The sequence below is a fragment of the Pseudorca crassidens genome, chromosome 16, assembly GCF_039906515.1.
Source record: "Pseudorca crassidens isolate mPseCra1 chromosome 16, mPseCra1.hap1, whole genome shotgun sequence".
Lineage (NCBI taxonomy): Eukaryota > Metazoa > Chordata > Mammalia > Artiodactyla > Delphinidae > Pseudorca > Pseudorca crassidens.
In genome coordinates, this window is record NC_090311.1 from 76,204,326 (window position 1) to 76,212,747 (window position 8,422).

Genomic DNA, 8,422 nt, shown 5'->3' on the forward strand with positions numbered 1-8,422 from the left:
CAACTTTACCAAATTCACTGATTAGCTCTAGCAGTTTTCTAGTGGCATCTTTAGGATTCTCTATGTATAGTATCATGTCATCTGCAAACAGTGACAGTTTTACTTCTTCTTTTCCAATTTGTATTCCTTTTATTTCATTTTTTTCTGTGATTGCTGTGGCTAAAACCTCCAAAACTATGTTGAGTAAGAGTGGTGAGAGTGGGCAACCTTGTCTTGTTCCTGATCTTAGTGGAAATGCTTTCAGTTTTTCACCATTGAGGATGACGTTGGCTGTGCGTTTCTCATATATGGCCTTTACGATGTTGAGGAAAGTTCCCTCTATGCCTACTTTCTGCACGGTTTTTATCATAAATGGGTGTTGAATTTTTTTGAAAGCTTTCTCTGCATCTATTGAGATAATCATATGGTTTTTCTCCTTCAATTTATTAATACGATGTATCACGTTGATTGAGTTACATATGTTGAAGAATCCTTGCATTCCTGGGATAAACCCCACTTGATCATGGTGTATGATCCTTATAAGGTGCTGTTGGATTCTGTTTGCTAGTATTTCGTTGACGATTTTTGCATCTATTTTCATCAGTGATATTGGCCTGTAGTTTTCTTTCTTTGTGACATCCTTCTCTGGTTTTGGTATCAGGTGATGGTGGCCTCGTAGAATGAGTTTGGGAGTATTCCTCCTTCTGGTATATTTTGGAAGAGTTTGAGAAGGATAGGTGTTAGCTCTTCTCTAACTGTTTGATAGAATTCGCCTGTGGATCCATCTGGTCCTGGGCTTTTGTTTGTTGGAAGATTTTTAATCACAGTTTCAATTTCAGTGCTTGTGATTGGTCTGTTCATATTTTCTATTTCTTCCTGGTTCAGTCTCGGCAGGTTGTGCATTTCTAAGAATTTGTCCATTTCTTCCAGGTTGTCCATTTTATTGGCACAGAGTTGCTAGTAGTAATCTCTCATGATCCTTTGTATTTCTGCAGTGTCAGTTGTTACTTCTCCTTTTTCATTTCTAATTCTATGGATTTGAGTCTTCTCCCTTTTTTTCTTGATGAGTCTGGCTAATGGTTTACTTTTTTTTTTTTTTTTTTTCCCCATGCGCGGGCCTCTCACTGTTGTGGCTTCTCCAGTTGCGGAGCACAGGCTCCGGATGCGCAGCCTCAACGGTCATGGCTCACGGGCCCAGCCGCTTCGTGGCATGTTGGTTCTTCCTGGACTGGGGCACGAACCCGTGTCCCCTGCATCGGCAGGCAGACTCTCAACCACTGTGCCACCAGGGAAGCCTGGTTTATCAATTTTGTTTATCTTCTCAAAGAACCAGCTTTTGGTTTATTGATCTTTGCTATCGTTTCCTTCATTTCTTTTTCATTTATTTCTGATCGGATCTTTAAGATTTCTTTCATTCTGCTAATTTTGGGGGTTTTTTGTTCTTCTTTCTCTAATTGCTTTAGGTGCAAGGTTAGGTTGTTTACTTGAGATGTTTCCTGTTTCTTAAGGTAGGATTGTATTGCTATAAACTTCCCTCTTAGAACTGCTTTTGCTGCATCCCATAGATTTTGGGTTGTCATGTCTCCATTGTCATTTGTTTCTAGGTATTTTTAATTTCCTCTTTGACTTTTTCAGTGATTACTTCGTTATTAAGTAGTGTATTGTTTAGCCTCCATGTGTTTGTATTTTTTACAGATCTTTTCCCGTAATTGATATCTAGTCTCATAGCGTTGTGGTCAGAAAAGATACTTGATATGATTTCAATTTTCTTAAATTTACCAAGGCTAGATTTGTGACCCAAGATATGATCTATCCTGGAGAATGTTCCATGAGCACTTGAGAAAAATGTGTATTCTGTTGTTTTTGGATGGAATGTCCTATAAATATCAATTAAGTCCATCTTGTTTAATGTATCATTTAAAGCTTGTGTTTCCTTATTTATTTTCATTTTGGATGATCTGTCCATTGGTGAAAGTGGGGTGTTAAAGTCCCCTACTATGAATGTGTTACTGTCGATTTCCCCATTATTGGCTGTTAGTATTTGCCTTATGTATTGAGGTGCTCCTATGTGGGGTGCATAAATATTTACAATTGTTATATCTTCCTCTTGGATCAATCCCTTGATCATTATGTAGTGTCCTTCTTTGTCTCTTCTAATAGTCTTTATTTTAAAGTCTATTTTGTCTGATAAGAGAATTGCTACTCCAGCTTTCTTCTGATTTCCTTTTGCATGGAATACCTTTTTCCATCCCTTTACTTTCAGTCTGTATGTGTCCCTAGGTCTGAAGTGTGTCTCTTGTAGACAGCATATATACGGGTCATGTTTTGTATCCAATCAGCCAATCTGTGTCTTTTGGTGGGAACATTTAATCCATTTACATTTAAGGTAATTATCGATATGTATGTTCCTATTACCATTTTCTTAATTGTTTGGGGTTTCTTATTGTAGGTCTTTTCCTTCTCTTTTTATTCTTGTCTAGAGAAGTTCCTTTAACATTTGTTGTAAAGCTGGTTTGGTGGTGCTGAACTCTCTCACCTTTTGCTTGTTGTAAAGGTTTTAATTTCTCCATGAAATATGAATGAGATCCTTGCTGGGTGGAGTAATCTTAGTTGTAGGTTTTTCTCCTTCATCACTTTAAATATGTCCTGCCACTCCCTTCTGGCTTGCAGAGTTTCTTCTGAAAGATCAGCTGTTAACCTTATGGAGATTCCCTTGTGTGTGATTTGTTGCCTTTCCCTTGCTGCTTTTAATATGTTTTCTTTGTACTTAATTTTTGATAGTTTGATTAATATGTGTCTTGGTGTGTTTCTCCTTGGATTTATCCTATATGGGACTCTCTGTGCTTCCTGGACTTGATTAACTATTTCCTTTCCCATATTAGGGAAGTTTTCAACTGTAATTTCTTCAAATATTTTCTCAGTCACTTTCTTTTTCTCTTCTTCTTCTGGGACCCCTATAATTTGAATGTTGGTGCGTTTAATGTTGTCCCAGAGGTCTCTGAGACTGTCGTCATTTCTTTTCATTCTTTTGTCTTTATTCTGCTCTGCAGTAGTTATTTCCACTATTTATCTTCCAGGTCACTTATCCGTTCTTCTGCCTCAGTTATTCTGCTATTGATCCCTTCTAGAGTATTTTTAATTTCATTTTTTGTGTTGTTCATCATTGCTTGTTTCCTCTTTAGTTCTTCTAGGTCCTTGTTAAATGTTTCTTGCATTTTCTCTATTCTATTTCCAAGATTTTGTATCATCTTTACTGTCATTATTCTGAATTCTTTTTCAGGTAGACTGCCTATTTCCTCTTCATTTGTTAGGTCTTGTGGGTTTTTATCTTGCTCCTTCATCTGCTGTGTGGTTTTCTATCTTTTCATTTTGCTTATCTTACTGTGTTTGGGGTCTCCTTTTCACAGGCTGTAGGTTCGTAGTTCCTGTTGTGTGTTTTTTTTTTTTTTTTTTTTTTTTTGCGGTACACAGGCCTCTCACTGTTGTGGCCTCTCCCATTGCAGAGCACAGGCTCCGGATGCGCAGGCTCGGCAGCCATGGCTCACGGGCCCCGCCGCTCTGCGGCATGTGGGATCTTCCCGGACCGGGGCACGAACCCGTGTCCCCTGCATCGGCAGGCGGACTCTCAACCACTGCGCCACCAGGGAAGCCCGTTCCCGTTGTTTTTGATGTCTGTCCCCAGTGGCTAAGGTTCGTTCAGTGGGTTGTGTAGGCTTCCTGGTGGAGGGGACTAGTGCCTGTGTTCTGGTGGATGAGGCTGGATCTTGTCTTTCTGGTGGGCAGATTGACGTCTGGTGGTGTGTTTTGGGGTGTTTGTGGAATTATTATGACTTTAGGCAGCCTCTCTGCTAATGGATGGGGCTATGTTTCTGTCTTGCTAGTTGTTTGGAATAGGGTGTCCAGCACTGTAGCTTGCTGGTCGTTGAGTGAAGCTAGGTGTTGGTGTTGAGATGGAGATCTGTGGGAGATTTTCACCGTTTGATCTTACATGGAGCTGGGAGGTCTCTTGTGGACCAGTGTCCTGAAGTTGGCTCTCCCACCTCAGTGACACAGCCCTGACGCCTGGCTTGAACACCAAGAGACTGTTTCCACACGGCTCAGAATAAGAGAGAAAAATTAGAAAGAAGGAAAGAAAGAAAGAGGATAAAATAAAATAAAGTTATTAAAATAAAAAATAATTATTAAGAAAAAATTTTTTAAAGTAAAGAAAAAATTTTTTAAAGTAAAAAAAAAACAGACAGAACCCTAGGACAAATGGTGAAAGCAAAGCTGTACAGACAAAATCTCACACAGAAGCATACACATACACAGTCACCAAAAGAGGAAAAGGGGAAAAAATAATGTATCTTGCTCCCAAAGTCCACCTCCTCAATTTGGGATGATTCGTTGTCTATTCATGTATTCCACAGATGCAGGGTACATCAAGTTGATTGTGGAGCTTTAATCCATTGCTCCTGAGGCTGCTGGGAGAGATTTCCCTTTCTCTTCTTTGTTCGAACAGCTCTTGGGGTTCAAGCTTTGGATTTGGCCCCGCCTCTGCGTGTAGTTCCCCTGAGGGCGTCTGTTCTTTGCAGAACCGGGTTAAAGGAGCTGCTGATTCGGGGGCTCTGGCTCACTCAGGCCGGCGGGGAGGGAGGGATACGGATGCAGGGCGAGCCTGCGGCGGCAGAGGCCAGCGTGACATTGCACCAGCGTGAGGCGCGCTGTGCGTTCTCCCGGGGAAGTTGTCCCTGGATCCCGGGACCCTAGCAGTGGCGGGCTGCACAGGCTCCCCGGAAGGGCGGTGTGGATAGTGACCTGTGCTCGCACACAGGCTTCTTGGTGGCGGCAGCAGCAGCCTTAGCATCTCATGCCCGTCTCTGGGGTCCGCGCTGTTAGCCGCGGCTCGCGCCCGTCTCTGGAGCTCCTTTAAGCAGCGCTCTTAATCCCCTCTCCTCGCACACCAGGAAACAAAGAGGGAAGAAAAAGTCTTTTGGCTCTTCGGCAGGTCCAGACTTTTCCCCGGACTCCCTCCCAGCTAGCCGTGGCGCTAGCCCTCTGCAGGCTGTGTTCACTCCGCCAACCCCAGTCCTCTCCCTGGGATCCAACCGAAGCCCGAGACTCAGCTCCCAGCCCCGCCCGCCCGAGCGGGTGAGCAGACAAACCTCTCGGGCTGGTGAGTGCTGGTCGGCACCGATCCTCTGTGCCAGCATCTCCCTGCTTTGCCCTCTGCATCCCTGTGGCTGTGCTCTCCTCCGTGGCTCCGAAGCTTCCCCCCTCTGCCACCCGCAGTCTCCGCCTGTGAAGGGGCTTCTAGTGTGTGGAAACCTTTCCTCCTTCACAGCTCCGTCCCACTGGTGCAGGTCCTGTCCCTATTCTTTTGTCTGTTTTTTTCTTTTTTCTTTTGCCTTACCCAGGTTCATGGGGAGTTTCTTGCCTTTGGGATGGCCTGAAGTCTTCTGCCAGTGTTCAGTGTATGTTCTATAGGAGCAGTGCCACTGTACATGTATTTCTGATGTATCTGTGGGGAGGAAGGTGATCTCCGCGTCCTACTCTTCCACAATCTTTTCCTGTCTATTTTTTTTTGTTTTAATGAGGTTTTATTTTGTAACAGTTGACTAACTGTATATTAATTCATTTAACCTTCATTACAAATTTATGAGTAGGGTAAAGATTTACAGCTGAGAAAACTGAGGTAAATAGGGATTAAAGAATAGCCCAAGGTCACATAATCAGTAAGTAGTAAAGCTAGGATTGGACCCAGGTAATTTGGTTCCTGAACTCATGGTTTTTCTGTGTGGTACTACCTTTCATGTGCTGTATAACGTTTGAATGCAATGATACGATTATGTTTCTTAGCACAATGCTTGGCAAATATTAAGCACCAGCACATGCTAGCGATCTATTGTTATTATTACTAATAATACAAATAATTGCTCCCTTACCCCATCCACACATCATATCTGTCTTAGATATGTGCTTTCTTCTTTAGCTTCACTAGTTGTATCAGTTGGGACCACTTTCAGATCCCCTACAGAACAACCCATCACACTTTCACTGATCTATGTTTGCTGTCTCCAAATAAGCAGCATCCCACAATTCATGTTTTAAGCATCATCTCTCTACCTCAGTTTCCAGGGTATGAAGATGATGGGTTATGGCTTATGAATAAATTGGGTGGAGTCAGGGATGGCTTGAGAAGGGAGGGTCAGGAAACTGGAAAACTGTTAAGTACAGAATAAAGCTCATGGGTAGGGTTGGCATTAGAGTTGAGATATGAATCCTGGATTGGATGGGGATAAAAATTTTAAGTATCATTTGATAACAGTGAAGGTGAAACATTTAATTGTGTGTGTGTGTGTGTGTGTGTGTGTGTTTATATGGGTATGCACGCATATACCATACAGTCTCTCTAGCCTCAAAACAATTCTGTTTTATCCCAGAAAGGGATGTCTTTATAATTTATATTAATGATGAAAATTCTATATATGTATTAAAAAAGCTATTTGCTTGGTAGTATTAGCAATAGTGGCAGCGAAAATAGAAAACTCTAAATTTTAACTTTAAAAAAAAAGTGTCCTCTTACACAGCAGCATTTTGGTCAATTTCCATAAGAATACTTACTTTAGCATTAATGAATGTTAACTAAACATATCGTGATGATCATTCCACAATACATACAAATATCAAATCATTATACTGCATACATGAAACAAATATAATGGAGTATGCCAATTATATCTCAATTAAAAAATAATAAAAAAGAATTAATTTAATTGACAATTTTATGAGCATATTTCTACTGGTTAATATATGATCTTACTACAAAAATTATTAATATAAGTTATTTTTCACCTAAATATTCTCCCAACTTAAGCGTTAGCATTTTAGATCTATGAGAATTTTGTCATAGTTCAAATATACAAGTGGAATGCCTTTTTAATTAATTTGTTAAAAAAAACTTTTTTTTTTTTTTGACTGCACTGAGTCTTTGTTGTTGCACATGGGCTTTCTCTAGTTGTGGCAAGCAGGGGCCACTCTTCATTGCGGTGTGCAGGCTTCTCATTGCAGTGGCTTCTCTTGTTGTGGATCACGGGCTGTAGGCACGCGAGCTTCAGTAGTTGTGGCATACAGGCTTAATTGCTCCAAGGCATGTGGGATCTTCCCAGACCAGGGCTGTGTGGGATCTTCCCGGACCAGGGCTCGAACCCATGTCCCCTGCATTGGCAGGCGGATTCTTAACAACTGCACCACCAGGGAAACCCCCAAGTGGAATACCTTTAATTCTGATTCTAGACAGTCTGAGATGAGCACACTCTCAGTGTATGGTAATAGAAAAGTGACTTGCAATTTAACATAACATCATCAGTATGCAAATATGCATCAACAACAGCTTTGTGTATCAAAAGTCAATCAATATTGGGTCATTTCAGTATCAGGATGTCAGAAAGATTGCTGTTTCAGTAGAATAACACTTCATCTGGTCTTATGCAGATATATATGTAAATATTGCATTAAAATGTAATTTGGGACTTAAAAGCTTTTGCACAGCAAAGGAAACCATAAACAAGACAAAAAGACAGCCCTCAGAATGGGAGAAAATATTTGCAAATGAAACAGTGGACAAAGGATTAATCTCCAAAATATACAAACAGCTCATGGAGCTCAATATCAAAAAAACAATCCAGTTAAAAAATGGGCAGAAGAGGGGCTTCCCTGGTGGCACAGTGGTTGAGAGTCCGCCTGCTGATGCAGGGGACGTGGGTTCGTGCCCCGGTCCGGGAAGATCCCACATGCAGTGGAGCGGCTAGGCCCGTGAGCCATGGCCGCTAAGCCTGCGTGTCTGGAGCCTGTGCTCTGCAATGGGAGAGGCCACAGCAGTGAGAGGCCCACGTACCGCAAAAAAAAAAAAAAAAAAGAGCAGAAGACCTAAATAGACATTTTACCAAGGAAGACATACAGATGGCCAAGAGGCACATGAAAAGATGCACAACATCACTAAGTATTAGAGAAATGCAAATCATAACTACAATGATGTATCACCTCACGCCAGTCAGAATGGCCATTATAAAAATATCTAGAAACAATAAATGCTGGAAAGGGTGTGGTGAAAAGGGAACCCTCCTACACTGTTGGTGGGAATGTAAATTGATACAACCACTATGGAGAACAGTATGGAGGTTCCTTAAAAACAAAAAAATAGAACTACCATATGACCCAGCAACCCCACTGCTGAGCATTTATCCTGAGAATACCATAATTCAAAAAGAGACATGCACCACAATATTCATTGCAGCATTATTTACAATAGCCAGGACATGGAACCAACCTAGATGTCCATCGACAGATGAATGGATGAAGAAAATGTGGCACATATATACAATGGAATATTACTCAGCCATAAAAGGAAATGAAATTGAACTATTTGTAGTGAGGTAGATGGACCTAGAGTCTGTCATACAGA